Source organism: Choristoneura fumiferana, chromosome 16 (assembly GCF_025370935.1).
Source record: "Choristoneura fumiferana chromosome 16, NRCan_CFum_1, whole genome shotgun sequence".
Lineage (NCBI taxonomy): Eukaryota > Metazoa > Arthropoda > Insecta > Lepidoptera > Tortricidae > Choristoneura > Choristoneura fumiferana.
In genome coordinates, this window is record NC_133487.1 from 15,049,112 (window position 1) to 15,072,912 (window position 23,801).

At 35.8% G+C, this 23,801-nt stretch overlaps 1 protein-coding gene across 1 annotated transcript in view; it reads right to left on the reverse strand.

The window, feature by feature from the left end:
* Oct-TyrR (Octopamine-Tyramine receptor) overlaps positions 1-18,095 on the reverse strand; it is a 56,918-nt gene extending 38,823 nt beyond the window's left edge. Inside the window, exon 1 of the mRNA XM_074099011.1 lies at positions 17,916-18,095. The gene's annotated coding sequence lies outside the window, so the exon portion shown is untranslated. The remainder of the gene's footprint in view (positions 1-17,915) is intronic.
* Between the last annotated feature and the right edge of the window lie 5,706 nt (positions 18,096-23,801).

Here is a 23,801-nt window from a genome sequence, read left to right on the forward strand (position 1 = left end):
TGTAGCAAGATTTCTCTAGTTTCCCTGGCACGAATTTGCACACCATTAAACAAATTACTCCGGGAACTCGAGCCAAGCATGAGTTATAAGCACATTACACCGCACTAGACAGCTAAATATCAGTTTAGTCAATGCATGTTTTAGTTGGATTGGACTTCAAGCTGGTAGAAAATAGTCGTAAATAGCTATGTAGACAAAGCTTAAGTACTTATGGCATACTGAAAGATTTTGGGCATTTACAAGAAAAAAATAACAATTACGAAATCTGTAAAAGGAACTAACTTTCTTCGTATCGTCGTTTTAAAAATAGCTGAGACCTTGTTATCAGACACACTTGGATCACATTAATTTCACCTATTTTTTCTATCACATGGTATTAGACAAGGGTAAAAATAGAAGGGGAATGCGATCGCCAACGTCAACGCGTCAAACAATATGGCCACTGGTCTTATTTCTTAGAATCCAGAAACTTTCAGTAGTGGTGTATTTACTAACTCTATCATCATTCCGTATTTGAGATTTGTATATTTAACCGTAACAGAGATTGAGCGAAACAAAAAATAAGGCGGTCTCATAAAATCATATTATTTACGGCAGTACTTAATGAAGTTAAACAGTTGCTAGTCACTTAGATTTTTTAGAGATGTACCTACGGAACCCTCGATGTGCGAGTCCGACTTGCGCTTGGCCGTTTTTTTAAATATTCAAAGTTTTTTTACGTAGTAGGGTTTTTGATTATTTTAGTTAATCCCTTATCGCATCGTAGTACACTCGCCATCAGATATTTCGGAGCGGCAAAGGTGGTCAAAAATATCGGCACATGCACTCTATTATTAAGGTATTAGGGTTCATGTTTCGATATTTTTGATCACTTTGGCCGCGACAGAGGAGCGTGCAAAAATACCTGACACGTCCTTCCGGCCCTAGAAATAGAGTCGTATCAGATATTTATGCACGCTTGTTGTGTCAGATATTAGTGCTGGTACTGCTGGTGACTGTACCACTAAAGCTAAATGACATCTCTAACGACAATCGTCTGACGTAAAACAGATAACTCCGCAATCGCAGCATTTTATGAAGCTGTGTAAAGACATCCTTACGCTTGTCATTTGTTAAGCTTATGACCGTCTGCTGTTAGACGACTGATAAACGGAGTGAAGCCCATTACTGCCGTGATAGCGGCAGTGCTTATAGGTCTTTAGCTCATGTGCCTAAATAAGCCTGCATATAATACACCGTTATCGCAGGAGCAAAAACGATTTGTCAGCACTGAAGATTATGACAAATAAGCAATAACAGAAGTGACACTTATACCGAGCAACATTTTATGCCTACGAGTTTAAAATTTATCAACTTTATTTCTAATATCAGATCTCCACACTTGACATGACATGATTACCTGGTGCTTGCTTAAAAAGATTAACTACGCAATCGCAACGTAAAACTTTTCAGTCACTTTTCCTGTTTAACATTGTCATTTAATTATTATTCGTAATAATAATAACTGTGTTCAAACCTAAATATCGAATGCTTTTAAAAATGCTGCGAAGGGAAAACGTGCGATAAATTCTGCTGCAGCTCTGGTTACAGGGCTACGGCACATGCTGAGCTGAGTCCTTTTGGCATCACACTACAGCACAATATCTCTTATTTTCTTCTCTTTTCCTATTTATGTTTTTACTGTGTTTTTGTTGTGATGTAGTGTGTTTCTCTTGTCAATAAATGTTGTGAGTTTGAGTTTGAGTTTGAAATTTGTGGAGTTGTGGATAAAGGTTTTTCCTAATTACAGGCTCGTGATACAAAATTATATTGCTCTAAGTGCAACGTTAGTTTCCATTATATAAAATCTTCTGTGGAACATTTCAACTCGCAATTTCAACTACTTAGAATCTAAGACTTAGATGCTTAGAATTTGTAGGCAGAATAATACCCGTTTTACTAAATAAACATTCTCCCGCGATAACGATGTATGCCATAAGATTATAATTTTTATTCCAGACACGCGTATTCCATAGATCTGGCCGTTGATTGAATTAATAAAATTTTATAAGTCTAGGCTCAGCGTTTGATATTACGATATTTTATTCCTATACCGTAGTAATATTGGGATAAAACCTAGCTTATGTGTTATTCAAGACGTCATGACATTGGTATGTAGATATATATAGATACCAAAGTCATCTAAATTTGTAAAGCCATTTTAGTGTGAAAACGTAACAAACATAAAATATACATAATATACTCACAATTTTTCACATTTATAATATCAGCTGCTTTGTGCAGTGCAATAATACGGCCAAAATGACGAAATTAACAAAATAATAAATATCGAAAATACAAACTGAGACATGGATGCACAGAAAAACCAGAAAAAGAGATCAGCGCTGGGAATCGAACCCAGGTCGTCAGCAATCCGTGCTGCGTGCTATAACCCCTACACCACCGCTGGACAACCAGCGTGTTGTCCAGCGGTGGTCTCTTTTTTCTGGTTTTCTGTGCATCCATGTCTCAGTTTGTATTTTCGATATGGTTTCACGGGATACCCGTAAAAGTAACAAATTTGGAGTTGAAATAAAAAATACAAAAAGACTCCAAAAAACCAATCATAATTTTTGTCCATCTGTGTTTGTCTGTCTGTCAAGACCCTTTTTCTCAGGAACGCGTAGAGGTAGCAAGCTGAAATTTATATCAAATACTGAGGTCTACTGTCCTTGGAGCTGTGAAAAAATCAAACTTCTAAACCAACGCAATCAAAAGATGCAGCCGTTTATGCTAAAACCTACAGGGACTTCCCGTGAACTCAGAATCTTGAAATTTGGTATGAAGGTAGCTATTATAACTCAACCAACTAGAAAAGTCTGAAAATCTCGTTTTTTTATGTCTGTCTGTAAATATCAAGGAATGACCAATATAATCTGACCCCACACTGCGTAGATTTTGCTTAAGAGTAGGGCTCTGCAATACTCTGCATTCACTGGATGTATTAAATCACTCGGAAAAAGCGAGAAATACCTTCAAGACACGATTCCCGTTTACTTACATACCTATAAATGTGTAAGGAACCCTCGCTGCGTGAGTACGACTCGCACATGCCCGGTTTTTTTAAAGTCATTACCAACTACGACAAAAACTTGAACTCTATCATTATCATCCCAACCTAAAAATCCCCCTGCTGGGCAGAAACCTCTCAGCATCCTCAGCTTGGTTCGTAGTTCCTACGCGGGCCCAATGCAGATTGGGAACTTGGTACGTACTATTGACTTGCTTCGCTGACTTACGTAGGTACCCTAACGGTGTTTTCCTTCACCGTAAACTTCGCAGTTAATTTAAAATGTCACTTCACGTATGATTTTTAACCTACGATTCTATGCTTGAGAGGCCATAGGTCAAACTACTAGACGACCACAGCTTCAAACTTAAAAGTATGCGTAAAAATAATAATATAAATTCAGTATATTGACGTATTCCATACACATAACAGAAATTGATTTTTTTTTTAACTCGCATCAATGTGTGGCTCAAAGTTTGACAGCTCTTTTGAAAAGATAGTAAGTTTTCTCAAAAACTTTTTTGATTAAGGGAAGATTTCCGGAAATAATCGCTCCCAAGTAGCAAAAATTGTGTCCCGCCTCTATCTTGTAAATCGTTTGTCCAAAAAATATGCAAAACGAGGTATCAAGCTGAAATTTATATCAAATACTCAGGTCTACTGTCCCTTGGAGCTGTGAAAAATCAAACTTCAAAGCCAACGCAATCAAAAGATACAGTCGTTTATGCCACAAATTTCCACAAATTTTCGAAACTCCCAAGGGAATCAAAACCTTCGGGGTACTTCCCGTGAACCTTGAAATTTGGTACGAAACAACGTCTTATAGCACAGATAAAGGAAACATTGCGAAAACCGTAAATTTTTAGTTACATATAATAAAAATATTTTTAATAATATCCACAGGTTTGTACGGAACCCTCAGTGCGCGAGTCCGACTCGCACTTGGCCGGTTTTTTCAATTTGAAAGCCAGACAGTTACTTTTATGATTATTGACATTGTTCTCTATCGTGTTCCCGAATCTCATATACCTAACAACTTCCCTGTCCAAGGAGTCATATTCTTACAAGAATTTTAGGATAGGATTAAGAGTTCGTCGGTCTAATTTTCAGTGTCAGAACAGTATAATGTTAGTACTGTTAGTACAGTGGAGATTATACCTTATTGAAAAAAGCTAGTTACACGGTATTGCAGTATCACCGACGCTATATGACTCGTTTTTGAAGGAAAGTTTGAATTCTTTTTTTAGCTGAAGGTAGTTAAATGCCCCAGTTTAAGCAGCATGAACATGATTCATCAGGTCCGGGTTACCAAATAATACTTTCTGAATGTAAATGCTTATCTTAATGCTAAAAATGCCAAAATCGCCATAGGTGTGCCTATAAAATTAGAGGCAACCTCGATTTCCCTAGGATCCCATCATCAGATCTTGACTTGGTGACAATGGAGCTACCTCAGAAGAATACCCTTTCGAATAAAAAAAGATTTTTTTAAAATTGGTAAACAATTGACTGAGTAATCGGTGAACATACATAAAAAAAATACAGACCTTGGAACATAGAACCTCCTCCTTTTTCGAAGTCGGTTAAAAACAAAGGCGCGTTGGGGTCATATCGTATCGGACGCGATTTACTTCGGAGCATTGAGCCAACGGAGTAAGTAAGTAACTAACTAAAAATAAAGAGGTGAAAAAAGCATAACAATGTGAAGCGAAATTGTTAATATGCCATTTGCCATAAAATTACCCATTTCTGAAACAGTTTATTTTAGGGTCGTTATTAAGCCAACATAACTGACCCTAACTATATTACATACGTTACACATCTGCATTTGACTCATAGAAACATTTAATCTTTTGAGGTACGGAACTCTACAGTAAATACGAACATCTTCATCACAAATTCAACAGCTGTCGCGGTAAAACCTGAAATATTAAATAATATTTAAGGTTAAAAAAGGCCAAATCCATAGCGTGAAGCGGAATCTAATCCGCACCACTGGAATACTTTGAATTATTCAGAGCTTTAAATTTTTTCGCCCATTATTAAGATTCCATTAAAACGAAGACTTTGTTGGCTAAGTGTTTGTATCCAATGGGGGATTCTTGAAATTTACGGATGGGAATTGTATATTTTTAAATATTTTTACATGACACGAAACCTCATTATCTTCTTTTCGCGGTTTAATTTTTAATATGATACGAAAACGTATCTCATTTTCAGATTTTTCCAGTTGCAAAGGCGTGCAACTTCATAGCAAATTCTTCTCTTCCTTTTATTACCCTTTTTATTTATAGTCTTAGTATAGCTACAGTCCCTCATAGATCCTCTGTTTCTCAAAAAATATCCTTAGAAGTCGTCCCTTTTTACTATGTACATATGAGAAGTTGACAGTTATTTTAAACAAAAAAAAACTTGAGACCTGCTTTCGAAACTTGAGTGCGCTTACAAATTATATTGTTGTCTAGTTAACAACTTTTTAAAACTGCATTAATGTAAAATAAAGGAACAAAATTTTAAACATCAAATAAATAAAAAAAAACTTATATATATTTTTTTTTACCTTTGTCTGCAAATAGCTTCAGGTATTTTTTGGTAAAAAGTTTAGTGATAATGATGAGTTTAATCCGATCTTATCGATGCCGCGGAAACATCGGAATGGAAATTTAAAGCAGCCTTAATATTCTCTAGATGCCTACAGCTGACCTTATTCATATACACACCACATAATAACTGAATTAACAAACAGAAAAACAAACAAACAAACACACACACACACACACACACACACACACACACACACACACACACACCAATTCTCGCCTTTTTAATTTTAACAGAATTTGAAGTGGAACTCAAAACCATTAATTAACCTCACCGCAAACGTAGTCTCAATTTAAACTCAACTCATACCCACCAGCTAACCTTTAAAGGACCTTGTGCCTTATGATTATGGCCCACTTTGAGCAAGATCCGAGCGACGGTCTAATAGTCATTGTATCCTTCTAAGTTCATTGTGTAGCCTAGCGGTCAAGTAGGGCTAATTTCCTGAGCATTAACTCCCCGGCGACGGGTCCATTCTGTCTCCCATACAAATGCCTTAGTACGACAATAGAGAGCGTTTAGACTATATTCCAGTTACAGTACGTAAAGATTTCTTTTAATGAGAATTTGACTAAAGTTTTTCATCGTATCGGCGGACAATATAATTCTTTTTTTACAGCATTAGAAAGAAGGTAAGCGATCTGGACATTTATTTTTATTGAAAAAAAAAACTTTTAAAAAATAAGTCACAGCAGATGTGTAACAAGTAGCAAGGACATATGTGACAATCCGTAGCAAAAGGGTCCTTATGGCAGCCTGCTATAATCAACATATCACACATAAGGTGCCATAAGGACCCTTTTGCTACGGATTGTCACATATGACTATTTAGGTACTTACATGCTTTTGATATCATAAGTAGGTACAGTCATTCACGATGACGCGTGCCGTGTTTCATATTACAATGTTTTTAATGTCTAATTTTGACAAAATCACGCGTCTTCGTGGATGGCACTAGGTATAGTATTAGTTACTGTTTTTTTTTTTCACTAGATATAGTATTGTTTACCCTATTTCTAATGCTAAAAAAAACGAAGTAAGTAGAGAAAACAATGCATGTATGTCCACGGGCAACGAGTAATTATTATTGGATGTCTATGGGGAGGCCTATGTTTAAGATTGGACATACGGCTGACATGATTTATTTGTAACGTGTCTGTTGTTTTTATTTTTGTCTTTTGTTTTTTATTATTATTATATTTTTCCTACCTTTTTGGACATTGTGTAGTTCTAAATTTTCGTTTTATTTAGTGTGTTTTTGTTATGTGCATTGTATTTTTTTTAATGTGGCAATAAATGTCTTTTTATTTATTTATTTATGATAATGATGATGATGTCAACGCGCATGTGGTCATCAAATTATTCCAGAATATTATAGTAGATTAGTGTGAACTTTTGTCGTTAAGGCACAGAATAAGTAATAGTATGTTAGTTAGGGTATATTTTGTGTTGTAAATAATTAGGTTTATGTATTGTGAAAAAAATTAACTGTCGAGTTCATTGTTGGTGTTACGTTAAACTGAGATTCAAGTGGTTCCAACGGAACCTAAAGTTGAACGCAGCTGGAACTTCAGTTGGGACCATTTCGTGCTTTTACTCGTTGATATGATACTTCGGTCTCTGGGGGTGAACCGATAAAGAGGTAATGTTACTAAACTGTCGATAGATTCACAATCGATAGTTTTCAATTAAAATCTTATTCGTCTTGAGCTGACAAGTATTAAGTATAATAAAATTTAGGAATAGTGACTATCGCTTAAATATCACAAACTGTATGACGGGTGTCATTTGTCACCGTGTACCATCATCAGCATGCTTTGCAGCGGCCATTATTGCCATTTTATTTTGGAATGCGCTTCGAGTGTCCTTTTAATGTTATAAAGTTAATCATTGTTTAAAATTATTGTTTTTAACAAAAAATTGAAAAAAATCGTGGTGACCTAATGGTTTGACTTATGGTTACTCGGGTTCAAATCCGGGCCAGCAACTCGTGAGATTTATGAAACCCATGTACGAAAAATTACATTTGAAATGTATGTACAAACCTGCGGAGCACTTCAATTGTGTGTGTGAAATTCCCAATCCGCACTGAGCTCTTGTGGAACTATGACCAAGCCGTCGCATTCTGGAAGGAGTCCTGTGCCCAGCAGTGGGACGTATATAGATATAGGCTGGGATGATGATGACGATGATGATTTGTAACGAGTAAACAACTCCTGATTTTCAACCCCGACGCAAAAAGAGGGGTGTTATAAGTTCGACCGCTATCTGTGTCTGTCTGTCTGTTACACCGTAGCTGTTAAACGAGTGAACCGATTTGAATGCGGTTTTTTTATTTGAAAGCAGGTTTTCTAGCGATAGTTCTTAGATATGCTTTATCAAAACCGGTTCAGCCGTTTTAGAGATATTGAACTTTGAAGTGACAATGTCGGGTGTTTTCCAACTTTTTGATGGTTAGGTTATTATATTTTAATGCCAAGTCTCGGACAATATACGTATTTAATTTTATTGTACGTTTTACCCTCGCCTAAATACCTGAGATTATAATATATCGATAGACTATCGACTTGCAACTGTTTAGCAACACTATATAGAGCAAATAATGACTTTCAACGTAATTCAATATTGTTTGCAGCTGATGCTAATCGAGAGGGATGGCGTGAGCGATGTGAGCAATTCAGAAATGGCGCTTCATTGCGTATTTCGCAAATTGTTGAGTGTAACAGTGACGGATTACTAACATGGTAGTGGTAAGATGTGAACATATTCCGTCTGCATAGTTGGCAATATCTTAATGTAGGAACTTTGTAGAATGTAAGTAGGTAAAGAAAAGACGTGGTGGCTGAGTCGTTTGACCTATGGTCGTTTAAAGCAAAGGATAGTGGATTCAAACTCGGGCTCGTGCCCAGCAATGGGACGTATAAGTATGTATATAAGCTGGGATTCATCATCATCATCATCATGAGGTAGACTTATGCTCCTTTTGCATACAATAATAAATAAATAAACAATGGGACAATTGACACGAATTGACCTTATCCAAACTAAGCAAAGCTTGTACTATGGTCACAGTATAAATATTTAATTCTTGTAAAGATAAATATCTACTCAAATATTATACCTATACAAATTTACTATAGAGTCCAACGAGGATATTAATTTCAAGACGTTCGTCATAAGTTATCTTGTCTATTCTTTTCCTCCACAGACCTGCTTTGAAGTATTTGTATTAGTTTATAATATTTATCTAAATGTCAATCTGCCAGAGTTCGCTTTTAAGCGTTTAGACCACCTATTGTATATCCTGGTTTTTTTTTGTTAACTCAATATAATTATTCGTGGTGTTTATTAAAGAATATTTGTATTGCACTGTATTGGCTTTTTTCGATTTTCTCCACCCACTAAAATTAGCTAATTAATTACACAAATCTTTATCAAACTGTACAGAAACCTTGCTAATAATTTAATCAAGTAGCCGCCTCTAAAGTTATGAATGCAGGCACAATGGGCACCTGGCTGTTGTACAGTCTGACCACAACATCTACGATAGACAGAGCAGAAATAAATTTCTCTGTTCATTGTGCCATCGGTAAGTTCACCGCAGAGCCAGAGCAGGTTAACTCGCGCAATGTATTGTAAAACTGCTTATTGCGTCTCCCGTCCATCCTAGTGGTACCCAGGCATATACACCAACCTACCTACTCACTTTTCAGTTTCTTTACCCATTGTGTTCTTGGTAAAATTAAACCATTGTTCAGATTTTAGGAACAATATAAATATCATTTGCACGTGTAAAAAGTGACGCTCTACGAGTATATAATTTTCGTTTTTAGAGGCGTAATGTTATGTTATGTGGATTTGTAAGAGATTTTTCACGTAAAGTTTTAGTTGGAGTTTATAATGATGCTGGTGTGATTACGGAGCTGTCATTATCGTCATGATGTTTTGAAAAAGAGATAGTACTGCTTTTGTAAATATTTGAGCGCAGGGTGTGCATTGAGGGCTATACTGAAATTCGAAGTGTGTATCAAACTTTCCCTCTTTTTATTCATCAATTGCAGACACTGACTACAAGCTTTCCTTACTATGTCGGTTTGTCAAGTAGTAAAGATATTCACCTACATTTGAAAACAAAAATATAAATGACAGTGAGAAGTGGGTACTTCTGTGCCGGTATTAGATTCGTCGTGGCGTGTGTTCCTAGGGGAAGCACTACAAATTAGTTCGAAACATGTCAAGCCAAATATGAATAAAGACTATATAAACACTATTAATAAAGTTATATATGAGAACACCTAAAAATACTTCTACATATTACGCTTATTTCCCTATTACGACTTCACGACGACAACTTTCCAAAAAGATATAGTCACTGAACTAAAATAATTTCCTTGCTCACCCGCGACCTTACGATAGCTAAGCTTATGCAAAATATGCGTGTTCATGCAGTTCCTCCACCTCCATACTGTAAGAACACACACAAATCACACAAACCCATCTATCACCACCACCACACTACACTGACGCGTTTCGAACTCAACCAGAGCTCATCTTCAGAGTGACACAACCGTACACCATGCTACCAGTTGTTAGACTAACGAACCACAACCACCGTTTTAACTTGTCACTGTAACTCCCCAAGTAAGTGTAAGCTTAGCTATCGTAAGGTCGCGGGTGAGCACGGAAATTATTTTAGTTCATTGATATGGACCTCCGCAAAGTAACGCCTGATTCAATAAATTAGATATAGTCACATTTTGTATAACGAAGTGAATATTATTATTCGCCACTTGTGCTTATGCTACAACCCCAATTTATTAGTATAACAGATGAAGCGCGCCAGTAGGACAATTAGGTAATGAGAAAGACAATCAAGTGGCATCGGAAAATACAATCTCGATGTTTATCAGGCATTTTCATTAGTGAAGGCGCTGAGCGAGGCGTGAGGTGGAAAAATTATAGGCACAAGGGTGCTCTTACAGCACTCTGCACCTAAAATTTCCAATGTTATCACTTTTGTTGCTTTCGGCACTTTTTTATTACAAAATTGCTGTACTTTTTCTTAAACTTTAATAATAACGGATTAATCGCGATAATTCTTTTGGCTGTTACTTCGAAGGAACTAATGCTTTTTTTATAAGATTTTATTTAGTTTCACCTGTCCCTTTGTCTGTCTGTAATCAAATCTTGCATTGACCAACCTCCAGTAGTTGGATTGTCTTGAAATTTGGTATACTTATGTAAATTGCTTGACAATACAATAATCTGGTAGTGACATCCTGGTAATCCGGCCAGGATCGTCTCCACAGGACGAAACTCTTCAACGGTTAATGGCATCGACTTGAAATTCAGTACGTAAATTTGGTATGTAAATGATTTTTTTACCGAAAACTTATTTCGCACTAGTTCCTTCACCATAGATGAAGGGAGAACTGCGTGCTTCGCAGCAGCACCTTCTGTTCTTGCAAAGGAACTAGGGCAACTATATAAACGCATTTCTTCCTTAATCGCTGATAAAGGAACAAGTGCGAAAGAAGTTTTTGGTAAAAAAATAATTTACATACCAAGGTGTGCAATAAAGAGTCATTGAATACAATGACTAATGAAAAGTATTGTATTGGAGCCTAAGCGCGAGGCAGGGCTTTAGGTAATGTCCATTCGGTTAAATTTTCTTGTTTTACTAGCTTCACCCTCTTTTTGTTTTTAGGTAGTCTTATGATATTAATTCACGCGTTGTCTATTTTAGATGCGATTCTGAGGTCGTATTGTATAACGCACGCGGAATCATGATCTTTCCCACCACTACTTTCAGTCACACGGCACAAGATGTGGGCAGAAAGAGATGCGGTGCGATCGCAAGCACCTGAGCGTTATATGATGGCCTCAGAGCATCTAGAGTATATATAGAGCTCGGCGAAATTACTGAATAACGTCTAATTATAACCTAACCAGTAAAAAGTTGGGAAACTCCCGAATTTGTCACTTCAAAGTTCAATATCTCAAAAACGGCTAAACCGATTTCGATAAAACATGTCTAAGAACGATCGGTAGAAAACCTGCTCTTAAACACAATAGTTGCATTCAAATCGGTTAACCCGTTTAGGAACTACGGTGCCACAGACAGCCACACAGACACAGATGCACATAGTGGTCAAACTTCCCCTCTGTTTGCATCGGGGGTTTAAAATGGATGGTGTCTTTCTTTACTTAAAAATCTTCTTTTTTAAAATGCTTACATAATTAAAAATATGTTGATAAATTACTCATAGACATACAAAACTGTCCGTAGATTGATAGAACCAGTCGAAAATCGATCAACATATTTAGTACAAAGATAATAGTTGTTATTCATCATCAAAATAAGATAATTACGCACCAAAATATTTATACTAAGCTCCAAATTATTACCTACTTCATTAAATTTACTAGTGAATGTGTTGTAATAATGAATTTAAGCTTGTTTATCACTAATTGGTAATCCAATAATAAGACATCGTGTACAAATATGCCTCGCGGGAGTAAGCTGGTTCTTAGAGCTTTATTATTGTGAAGAATAATGTAGATGTTTCACGCTAAGTAATAAGAGCAGAACTATTGTTAACTCGTAAGTAATGACTTTATAACAGTTATACAGTGCTTTAGACCATAAATAGACTTTAGAGTCATAAATATATAATATACCTATTTTAATTAATTTCAAATTATTATTATATTCACTATTCACTGTTAGCCTCTCGGAGAGGCCCTGAGTCTCGAAACGAGGTAAGGAAGGAGCTATGCTCGGAGTCTTTGTTTTTTTGCGCGATATAAGCCGGGATACTGAAATTTGCCGAAGAACTAAATTCACCGACTTAGCTCGAACAATAAGTTTTTGGTAAAAAAAAAAACAATTTTAATAAAAGTTTTTTTGCTGACTACTTTTTGTCGTCTTTACTAGCATTGCCACCCAAACTACATTTGCGTACCAAATTTCAAGTCGATGCCATTAACCGTTGAAGAGTTTCGCCCTGCGGAGACGATCCAGGCTGGGCTAACAAAGTGTCTCTAGCAGATTATTGTAGTGTCACGCAAATTACATAAGTATGCCAAATTTCAAGTAAATCCGACTACTGGAAGTTTGACTACAGACAGGAAGACAACGGGACAGGTACGAAACTAAATAAAAGCGTGTAATATGGACGAGCCTCATTGCGCAAGTAACACCGTAGGGCGAAAAGTTTTCGAGTGGCAACCAACTGGAAACCGAAACGTAGGCAGGCCTCCCACTAGGTGGAGTGACGACATCGCGAGCGTTCCGGGCTAATGATCATGATAATGATGGCGATAGTTACATTACGAAATAACCTTACCAACAAAAAGTTCGAAAACCCCGACTTTGTCAATTTTAAGATCAAAATCTCAAAAACGCCGTGGTGGCCTAGTGGTTTGACTAATCGCCTCTCAAGCAGAGGGTCGTGGGTTCAAACCCCGGCTCGTACCTCTGAATTTTTCGAAATTCATGTGCGGAATTACATTTGAAATTTACCACGAGCTTTGCGGTGAAGGAAAACATCGTGAGGAAACATGCACAAACCTGCGAAGCAATTCAAAGGCGTGTGTGAAGTTCCCAATCCGCACTGGGCCCGCGTGGGAACTATGGCCCAAGCCCTCTTGTTCTGAGAGGAGGCCTGTGCACAGCAGTGGGACGTATATAGGCTGGGATGATGATCTCAAAAACGGCTAAATCGATTTTGATGAAACATGTCTAAGAAGCATCGCTAGAAAGCCTGATATTAAATAAAAAAAAAAACGCATTCAAATTTTATGTTTAAAAGCCGTTTAAGATTTACGGTGCTACAGACAGACAGACAGCGCACAGAAATACAGACACACAGACACACATAGCGGCCAAACTTATAACACCCCTCTTTTTGCGTGGGGGGTTAAAAAAAACGCACGCACGGATATTATAGATTATTCGATTAGCAAAATAAAATAACTATAAAGATACTTTACATTGTATGCGAAACTTTGTAAGTCTGTTTGTTTGTTTGTTTTGTTACGTCTAAACCAGTGATTCGATTCAGATGAAATTTGGAATACCGATAGTGGCCCCGTAGAAGGACATACGATAGTTTTTATCCCGTAAAATTGCATTGTTCCCGCGGGATAGCGATAACTGAATTCTACGCGGACAGAGTCGCGGGTAGCGGCTAGTCTTTAAACATCTTGCAGTATTCGTACACTGCAAAATGTCTTATAACAATCTAGACTTACTTACACTAACAACGATCAGTGTAATATGGATTGTGATAAATTTGTTTCAATTCAAATCATTATTCTGATTACAACTTGTTTTAATTCCACGCATTAAGCTCGTTGACATAGTAATCATAAAAGCCCGTATTGTGGGCACGGGAATTAAGATCGCTTTAGTTTTCAATAGCAATGTAAACAGACGGGCTGCGGGATTTTCGGTAACCGCCGCATTTTCCTACCTTTGACAACGACTAAAATCAAGCTGACACTCCTAACGCGTTGTTTTGGAATGGATTTTTATTTCAGCTATTGTTTAAGGTTTAAGGTTTAAGATTATTTATTTCTCAGAAGATTTACAATCACTAACTGAAAAAACATATTTTCCTTAAGAACTAAATTAAATGCGCAAACGGTCATGCTAACAAAATCAAAGTGGGTAGAAGATAAATACAAACAAGTACAGTGAGTTAGATTGCAAGTATACAATGCATAGCAAGTTACACTTTCATTTTAACTGTCGTTTAAATGTTAGTTAATGGAAAAAAAAACGTTTTGGTATAAATAGTTTTAACAGTAAATCTAAAAGTAATTTATAATGAATGTACTATTTCATGACGTACTACTCTATTATCGTATTCGTATTGTTGTCTTCAAAATATTCCAGAATATTTCTTCAGGTGGTTGAATTCTTTTGACTTAACACTCTCGTAATTTTTGTCTCTTTTTAATTTTATTATAGTTAGCAAATATTTTTATATATTGATCGATGTTCACAGTTTACCGCATCAAAGGCGTGACGACACTGAGTCGAAAATTCCGTTTAAAAAGCTTCACAGGGGCGGTTAGTAAAACTCGCCCAATAACCTGCTATTTTCCGGAAGAATTCAATGATAACAAATTTCAATATTTCAAAGGTTAACTGGAAGAGATCCCTTCAAGGAATAAGTTTACCTTTGTACATATCTTTCTCTTGTTAACTGTTATTTTCATGTGTTTTAAGTTCAATGAACAGTTGAAATTTTCACAGATGATGTATTTCTGTTGCCGCTATAACAGCAAGTACTAAAAACAGAATAAAATTTTTGTTTAACAAAAAAGTAAAACCGACTACAAAAAAAAAAATATGGAACCGATTACAAAATCCTCGAAAGCATTTTTCTAGGTACGTACTTACATATTTTTTTATTTTTTTTGGAGTCGGTTTTACTTTTTTGTTAAAAATTTTCCTTATTTCTCACTTTTTAGTGATTCGTAGCCAAAGTACATCTTACAATGATTCCATTAAGCCCAAACACGACTTAGTTACGTTGTTTTATAACAGAGTTCCGTTGACAACCTTCTGGCTTCAGCATTAGATCAGTTCGAATGAATCATTAACTTAAAGCTTCTTCTTAGTCGCTTATCTAGGTATATTAATCATGATCGTTTATATACGAGTGAGCATTACTTAGCTTTGATGAGTTCCATTGGTCGTCTACGGTCTTCTTCATCAGGTCCAGGTTACCAAATGATACTTTCTGAATGTAAATGCTCATTTTAGTTCTAAAAATGACAAAATCGCCATAGGTGTGCCTATAAAATTTGAGGTTTGCCCTCGATTTCCTTAGGATCCCATCAGCAGATCTTGACTTGGTGACAATGGGACTACCTCAGAAGATAACTCTTTCGAATAAAAAAAGAATTTTGAAAATCGATCCACAATTGACTGAGTAATCGGCAAACATACATTAAAAAAATACAAACGTTGGAACATAGAACCTCCTCCTTTTTGAAGTCGGTTAATAAATATTTATGTCTAATTTTGACAAAATCACGCGTCTTGGTGGATGGCACTAGATATAATGGAACGGAACCCACCGTGTGCGAGTCCGACTCGTACTTGGCCGGTTTTTATTGTTTCCTTCTTTATTTATTTGTTCTCGTAAACCGGATATGTATAAATAGTAAACGTCTCTCTCTCTCTCTCTCAAGACACGTTAAAGAAGAAGTCTGTAAATCAGTGAGCGTCATAAATAAACTATGTACAGTATGTTTTACTCATATCTAATTGTTAATTACAAATGATTCCAGCGAGTCAGTAAACACGTCAGAATTTTAGAATGGCGTAGAAACTGCTTGAGTACAAACTTTGCTCAAAATGTGTGCTCAAATGTGTGCAGAGCGCAAGTAGTTCCAGGAAATGTTTGCTTAGTGTATGTAATGGGTATTGGAATTTGTTCTCTAGCGCCAAGTTTTGTATGGGCAAGCCTATCCGAATGGTGGATTTTAGCACTGGTAACTCTTTAAGTATGTGTGCATGCCTTAACCCTACAAATATTGGAGCTATCTCAAAAATTTATAGACACAACCATATTGTTCATCGCGTAAGTGCAATATTCAAATGTTTTAAGTAAATAGACACGCCCAAACTTCATAAAATGGAGATTTCAGAGCTTTACAGTATCATTTAGAACAGACTTTGTATTCCACGACTTTGTGTACAGAATCCGTTTATCGCTATCCCACAAGATCTGTGCAATTTTCCAGGATGATAAATATACTAAGTCCTTTGTTGGGTATCCCATTTATCCATACTAAAATCTAAGTCGAGTCTAAGAGTGAAATTGAAATAGACAAACGGTTTTTATAATTAATTATTAGTATCATGGATATTAATTTTATTACATCTCCTACACCTAAAATTAGTAAGTAGAGCAACTAAATCAGTTGATTATGAGTAAGTAGTCAGACAGCAAATCTTACAATAACCGCCTGAGAAGAATGTAGTTCCCCGCTAGACTCAAGCAGTTATTGTAAGTTTTTACGAGCTTTTATTTAGTTTCACCTGTCCCGTTGTCTGTCTGTCTGTATGTCTGTCGGTCTGTCTGTCTGTCTGTCTGTAGTCAAATCTTGCAAGTTAAATTTGATCAAATTCTAGTAGTCAGATTGACTTGAAATATCTGATGACGATTGACGATTTTTGTCCAAATTATTATGCAAGGCTGGATTTTTGCTTTTAAGGCGTGTCATTGTCTGTTTCAAATGTATAAATTAGTGTCTCAGTAGTATTTTAATTTATAAAATTACCTATATTTAAGGAAAAAGGTTGTGTATACTTTTAAGTAAAATTTGACAGTTAAACGGTAAAAACATACACTTTCTTTGTAATATTAGGTACAACTGATTTACCTACCTTAATTCCTTTTATAGATAAACATTCAATATAAATCATCCTAGAAAAAAAAGAAAATAATAATTTTGCTATTTCCGGAATAAAATGAACTTTACTTGAATTTAAATCTTAAAATATTTTTGAACGTGTCTAATTTAATTGTCCGCATTCACGATAGTTCTTCGACGTATTTAATAAATAATTACTATTTTTTTTTGTGAATTCCCCTATTTGTATTTCCCTAAAGAACCATCAAATTCGGTTCTAATTTATCAATTTTATTCATATTTGAAGGCGGCTCATTTTATTTCAGAAAACAAGTTATCATTATAATTAGTACCAGTATAATTCAGCCTGTTAACTTAATTACTACTGTTCGGCTGGCTCCTCTCGTACTGAAAATAATTAGGCCGGCTGGGATTTCTTTAGATCGGTGAATTCACAGAGGAATTGAATGGCTACGTAGATATGTGTGTTCCGTGAAGATGTATTTTATATACCGAAAAGATCAATAAAAATTATAATAAATTACGAATTAAAAGTAAAATAAGATTTAAAAAAAGTATGATGATAGTTAAAGCTTACATTTGAAAAATAATCCACACCCGAGATTAACTTAAAAAAATTGTCAAAAACTACAAATTACGCATAAAAATAAAAAAAAATCCATTGTAAAATTTAGATGTTATCATCAAGACGTTATTTTAAATTTGAAGTATGTTAACATTTACTTTTGGAATATTTTAAACCGGATCTTAATAAAATTATTAAAATAATATTTTTTTGCATACCCCAACGAAAAAAATTCTTTTTACTAACTACAATTTTTAATTTAGTCTAAAGATAATCAAATACAATCAGTGAAAGCAAACTTACCAAACAGCTTTTATTTTCTCAAACATAACAACACTTACTTCAAAAGTGTCAATAAACTAAGTCACTGTCCTTTGACATCACTAATCATAGTACAATGTACACAAAAACTTAAACATTACAGTTACGAACTTTCTTCACGTCCCGTAGCCGTCTACGAGCATCTACGACCGCCTCGCGTAGCAGCTGGCTACGAACTGTCGCTACGCGTCTACAGACGCGGCAGACGAGACCGTGTAGACGTAATTTTTTAATTAAATGGCTAAATTGAAAATAACAGTTAGAATATATTTTGGGGGTTTTTTGTCCTACCGTTTTGTTGTACCGGGTATTTTTGTAATAAGAACTATAAGATCGGGAAAAAATTACAAAATCTCAACTGCTGGGTTTAGAGTCGTGAAATTTGTCACTTTTATTTATATATAATATAACGACAATAAAGACATATATGTTTGCTATAATTGTTATCAGTGATGTTACGTAAAAAGATAGACAATTTAGTGGAAATTGAGTTGTTACGGCCATTTGTTACTGCCAGTTGTAGTTCAATATAATAATTTGAACGGCTTTTTTAGTGCAGAGGAATTCCTTTATAATTAGAAGAAACATAATAATAATAAGGACAATTTCCAACTGTCACCAACGTGATAGTATTCTATATTGAAAATCCATGGATCCGCAGCTAACGTGCTAAAATTCCAGTGGTCCCAATAAAAACGTGACCGCGGCTTGGGTCTACCGCAGCCGTGACTCGTACGCCTACGGGTTCCAATAATTTGGGCCATAAAAATAATTGAGGTAATGTCAAAATCCATGTAGAATGCTTTGTTATATTTTATAGGGATTGTTTACTCTCTTTCGTTTTGGTAAGACGATTTGGGAGTAAGGGGGTTCGAACAGTGGTGTGAACTGGTTTGTTCTTACGAAATATCACAAAAGTTAGTTCTTTCTGTCTTTCTTCGTGGGATGGATGGTTCCCTTGCAATGTGTACGACCCAATAGTTAGTATTAAATAAAAATACTTTAAAAACACCGGGTGTAACAGGAGAAAATTTAAGAACGACATTAGTTCTGCGGCTTTTAAAAATAAGTTGTTTTTTTTATTTCTATTACACTTTAAAGTTTATTGAAAGAAGCAATGTATAGCAAAATTTTTGATGTTTGTAGGGTTACAGGTGACGTCAATTGCACTTTAGGATGGCGTACATTGATAACACTATTGAATTTTTATGAAAAAGGGAAAAATCTAAAGATTCCATTGTTTATTAAAAGTCGCTGAACTAATATTGCCCAGTCTGTCGAACTCGAGCTATTTTTATTTGCTCCTATTACAGGCCACACCCGGATGACGGTCCGCTTCAGTAGATACAGGTATCCCTGATCCGGGTGACTGTCATTATGAGATATGGCATGTGATCTGCTGTCCTCAAGCGTTTTAGGTTATGGACATTGGTTAGGATTCCCAACCCTACCGGAATGCCCCCGTTCAGGAATAATGTTCAACCTGTCGAGCTCCCGAGCTCAGCATTGAATTCTTTTTTTTAATAAAATAGTCTCGAAGTTCAAAACTAAATTTCGTACCAGAGTGTAACTTTAAGCATACAAGTGTCATGTTACATACTATACAAACGTAGTTGGTAAACGCCAAAGGTATCAAAATGTTTCCACCCTGGCACGCAGCTCAGTGAAGCAGCTAAGTCAAAAAAAAAATGTAGAAACATTCAAATATTTAGGTTTAAACATTGACAGACATTTTAACTGGAAACCGCATATTAACGATGTGTGCAATAGATGAAGATCTGTGCTAGGCAAATTCTACCAATTAAACAGAATGTTGAGTAAAAGAACACTAATGGTTGTCTACTATGCTCTTACCGACTCACTTATTAGCTATGGTCTGGTTGTGTATGGGAGAACATTCATGACATATATAGCAGATATAAGAAACTTACAAAAAAGACTGCGAAAAAGACTATGATAAACTATTTTCCTTATGTAAAATTCTACCCGTAGATAAAAAAGTCGCATACCTTTTAGGATTAGAGCATTATTACAGTGATATGTACAAATTATTAATTAGTAACAAATATAACACTAGGAGTGTAAGAGAGAAAAAGCTCGTACAGCCAAAAATTAAAAACTATTATGGTAAAAGATGTTCACAGTACCTGGTACCAAAATTATTTAATAAAATTAGCTTATTAAGACAAAGTCCTAAACTAAGTAAAGCTATGTTAAAGATCAGACTCAAAGAATATCGTCTAGACTTGCCTTGAATGTATACCTTCTATGTAAATACCTGCCATTGCGAATCTGTTAAGTACCTACCTACCTAGTTTATATTATAGGATAAGTTTGATAGGATAAAATTGCATGAAAACTGAGCGCGTCTCCCCATCAAACGTAGCAGTTTGGCGAGAATATATAATGTGTAGTACCTAAGTTGTAATTTGAATATATAAATAAATTAAAAAAAAAAGTTTTCTTGAGTCGTCAGGTGATTTACCCGCTCATGTCATACATAACATACTCGTAGTATACGTAGGTTAACTTCACTCTGATCTCAACATACAAAATATTATATAAGTTCTCTAGCACAGTCTCCAACTTTTGGAAATCTTGTAGCCTTTAAGATTAATAAAGCGTTTGATTGAATTGTCCCTGTTATAACTTCGCGGAGAACGTGACTGAATTCAAGTCGCTTGTATTTTGGAAGCTGACGAGATTTCAATATACTTAATACACGTTGTTACTTTAACCTTATTATTTTACATTTAATATTATACCATTAACCTTTTTTTACAAGCCTTTCTTTTACTCTGTTTGTTGTTGTTGTTTTTTGTCTGGGTTCACTCACTTTAAGTGGTCAAATTGACTTGAAATTAGGTGTATATGTAAAATGATTGACAATGCAAGTATTGCCTAGAAAAAGTACAGTCAGCAAAAAAAGCTACTTATTGTATTTAAAAAAAATACTAATATAATCTTTTACATGAACTATTGGAAATAACTATGCTCAGAGCATCTTAGCGATCTAAATAAAAATTAAGAAAAGAAGTGTACGGTGTAGTTCAACAAATAAAGTTGACCTAGAAATTATGTTACCACCGAAAGTTTCAATGTCAGTGGTTATAGTTGGTTTTAAACGTCGGTTATTTTCACTAACAAGCTAATATGACAATTAGCCTTAATAAATTTTTATTCTGATATGGGCTCTGTGATACAAATCTAACATTCCGATTCGCTTCTGCCCCTAAAAGTCTTGCTCGCTCGCTTCGCTCGCTGCATTGCAAGGGTATGCGAAGTGACGTATTTTTTGTAACAAATTATTACCTACCTATTTGCTCAAAAAACTTGCCTGAATAAAACTAGCTAACTAAATAATACGATTCTTGTAAATCCCAGCTGTCTATCTACTTATTACGGTTCTCAAGACATAGCCATGTAACAGACAGACGGGCGGGTAGGCGAAGCGACAATAATTCCGTTTTGTTTGTCGCGAAACCCAAAAATATCAATTTTTGAAGTACTAAAACAAAATGGCTCTAGGAAATTAATTAATCCAACAGGAAAACAAAAATAGAAAATGGTCCAATTTCACCGGATACCACTTAAGTTACTTTTAATGCCACAGTTTCCGAATAATGTTTGCAATTTCCACGTGGAAAATGCCGCTGGCCTGGTGTTCTAGAATAGTTATAATTCTAGGCACCTAATTCTGGATAGTATTTAAGTTTTAATACGTATAATTTCAATTCCTATGCCAGCTAAATTTAACCAACCGCTCATTAAACCAACCGGAGACGTCTGAATAAGCAAAAGACCACAGGCGTATTGTATTAAATTAATCTGTCATCTCCCAGGATAACAGGATCAAAGGAATTTGGGCACAAATTTGTGCCTCTGGGAGAGGACAGGTTAACTATCTATTGCTATCTAATTATCTAAGCATTGCTAAAAAATTTGATTGGCGCATGTTGCATGCGTAACTTTTAAACTGAGCACAGTAAAAAAAGGAAATCAAAAATACAAACACATCCTGATTTAAAACATAATGTCATCGATTCAGCTCTCAATTTTGTGCAAACTACTTTTTTGGTTTTTAGTTATTTAATTAAGTTTTGAGATTAATTAGGGAAATGTGATTGTGATCATGAAGCTACAGTAAAGTTGACCACCATCGATGTTTTTGGGCGTTTTCACAAACTTTAAGAGCCAGTTTTGTGACGCTCAATACCGAATGTATGAAAAAAAAACGTCACAAAACTGTAATTTCTGATTGGGACATTTTCAAACCATCGGAATCGATTGCGCTTTCAATCCTGAGCTGGAAATACCATATTTTTTCCAAAATTGAAAAAAAAGAAGGGGTAATCAATTGAGAAATGTGTTAGCATAGTCGTACGAGCACGCTGGCTTGCTCCATAAAGATAGAAATTCCTTTATAGATATTAGTACGCATAACGACTCTGGTTGAATTAGTACTCCACGTCACAGGTTCTCTGCTCATTTATTTATTTACCGCGTGTTCTTTTAGAACGCGTATATAAGCCCATGGCATCATTAAATCGTCAAAATGTCATGTTTGCGTGTAAATATACCGAGTAGGACACTTTAACGTCGACATTTTAAGGCAGGTAAATATTTGAACGAATTAAATGACATATTTTTATTTTTTCCGCCGAGAGGGGCCTTAGAAAGTTACTTTTTATAACGTTACGTTTACGATTCAGTATGAATGACGTTACGTTTAACGTGCTGTATGAGTTGGGTCTTGAGTTAACAGGAAGAGGATCAAGATATTAAAATTTATACCTTGGTATTTTTTGTTTGTGGCTGTTGACGAAGATTTTACTTTATGCACTAGAGCACATTAAAAGTTATTTTATGTCGCCCAGATCCAGTATAAATATGAACTTTACGACCATGAGCAGTGAAAAAAAAATGAAGATGGGCCCATGACGTGTCCCTACTCCCGCACTTTGTATTTTTTGTTTGATTGACAAAATGTGTCTGTAATGTGGTTGAAACTGTGGTAATTTGACAAGGTACTATGATTGATAAAAGAAAAACCATGTGTCTAATAATGTCGATAACTGATGGACTAAATAGAATATTTTTTTTTTACCCAGGCAACCATCTAGCCCCCTTGTTATTTTAGTAAAATCCCGGAAATTCACTCAACGCGAAGCCGTGGTGGCCTAGTGGCTAGACCTATCGCCTCTCAAGCAAAGAATCGTGGGTTCTTCTGGATGGATTCAAGTTTTTCTCTTTACGGTGAAGAAGAACAACGCGAGGAAACCTGCACAGACCTGCGAAGCAATTGAATGGTGTGTGTGAAGTTCGCAATCCGCAGTGGGCCCGTGTGGGAACTATGGCCCAAGCCGTTTCATTCTGAGAGGAGCCCTGTGCCCAGCAGTGGGACGTATATAGGCTGGGATGATGATGATGATACGGGCGAAACGGTGGGTAGAGGCTTGTATTAATAAACATGTCGAGCCATATTCAAAACGACTTATGTCAGCCTCCGTTACTTTCACGGTTAATGGTTTATTGGCCTGAGTTCGTCTGGCCATAATGACTGGGTACGTGGTACTAATATAATCACTGCTATGGAGTTATTAACATAGGTACCTACCTATCTAAATGTTATCACCTCAACTCGTTGTGAAAATAAAGGCGAAATAAATGACGGGTCACTAACACGCATAAAAGCCTAATATGAAAAAAGTGGAGGAAAAAATGGGGGAGACCTATGGCCAATAGTGGACGCCCTACGGGTGATATAATGGTGATTAAGAAAAAAGGAAAATTCCAAGAACAATATTTTATAATAGTAGAAACAGGAATGGGATAGGAAAAAGTTTAAGGTTTGATGTTTTCCTGATT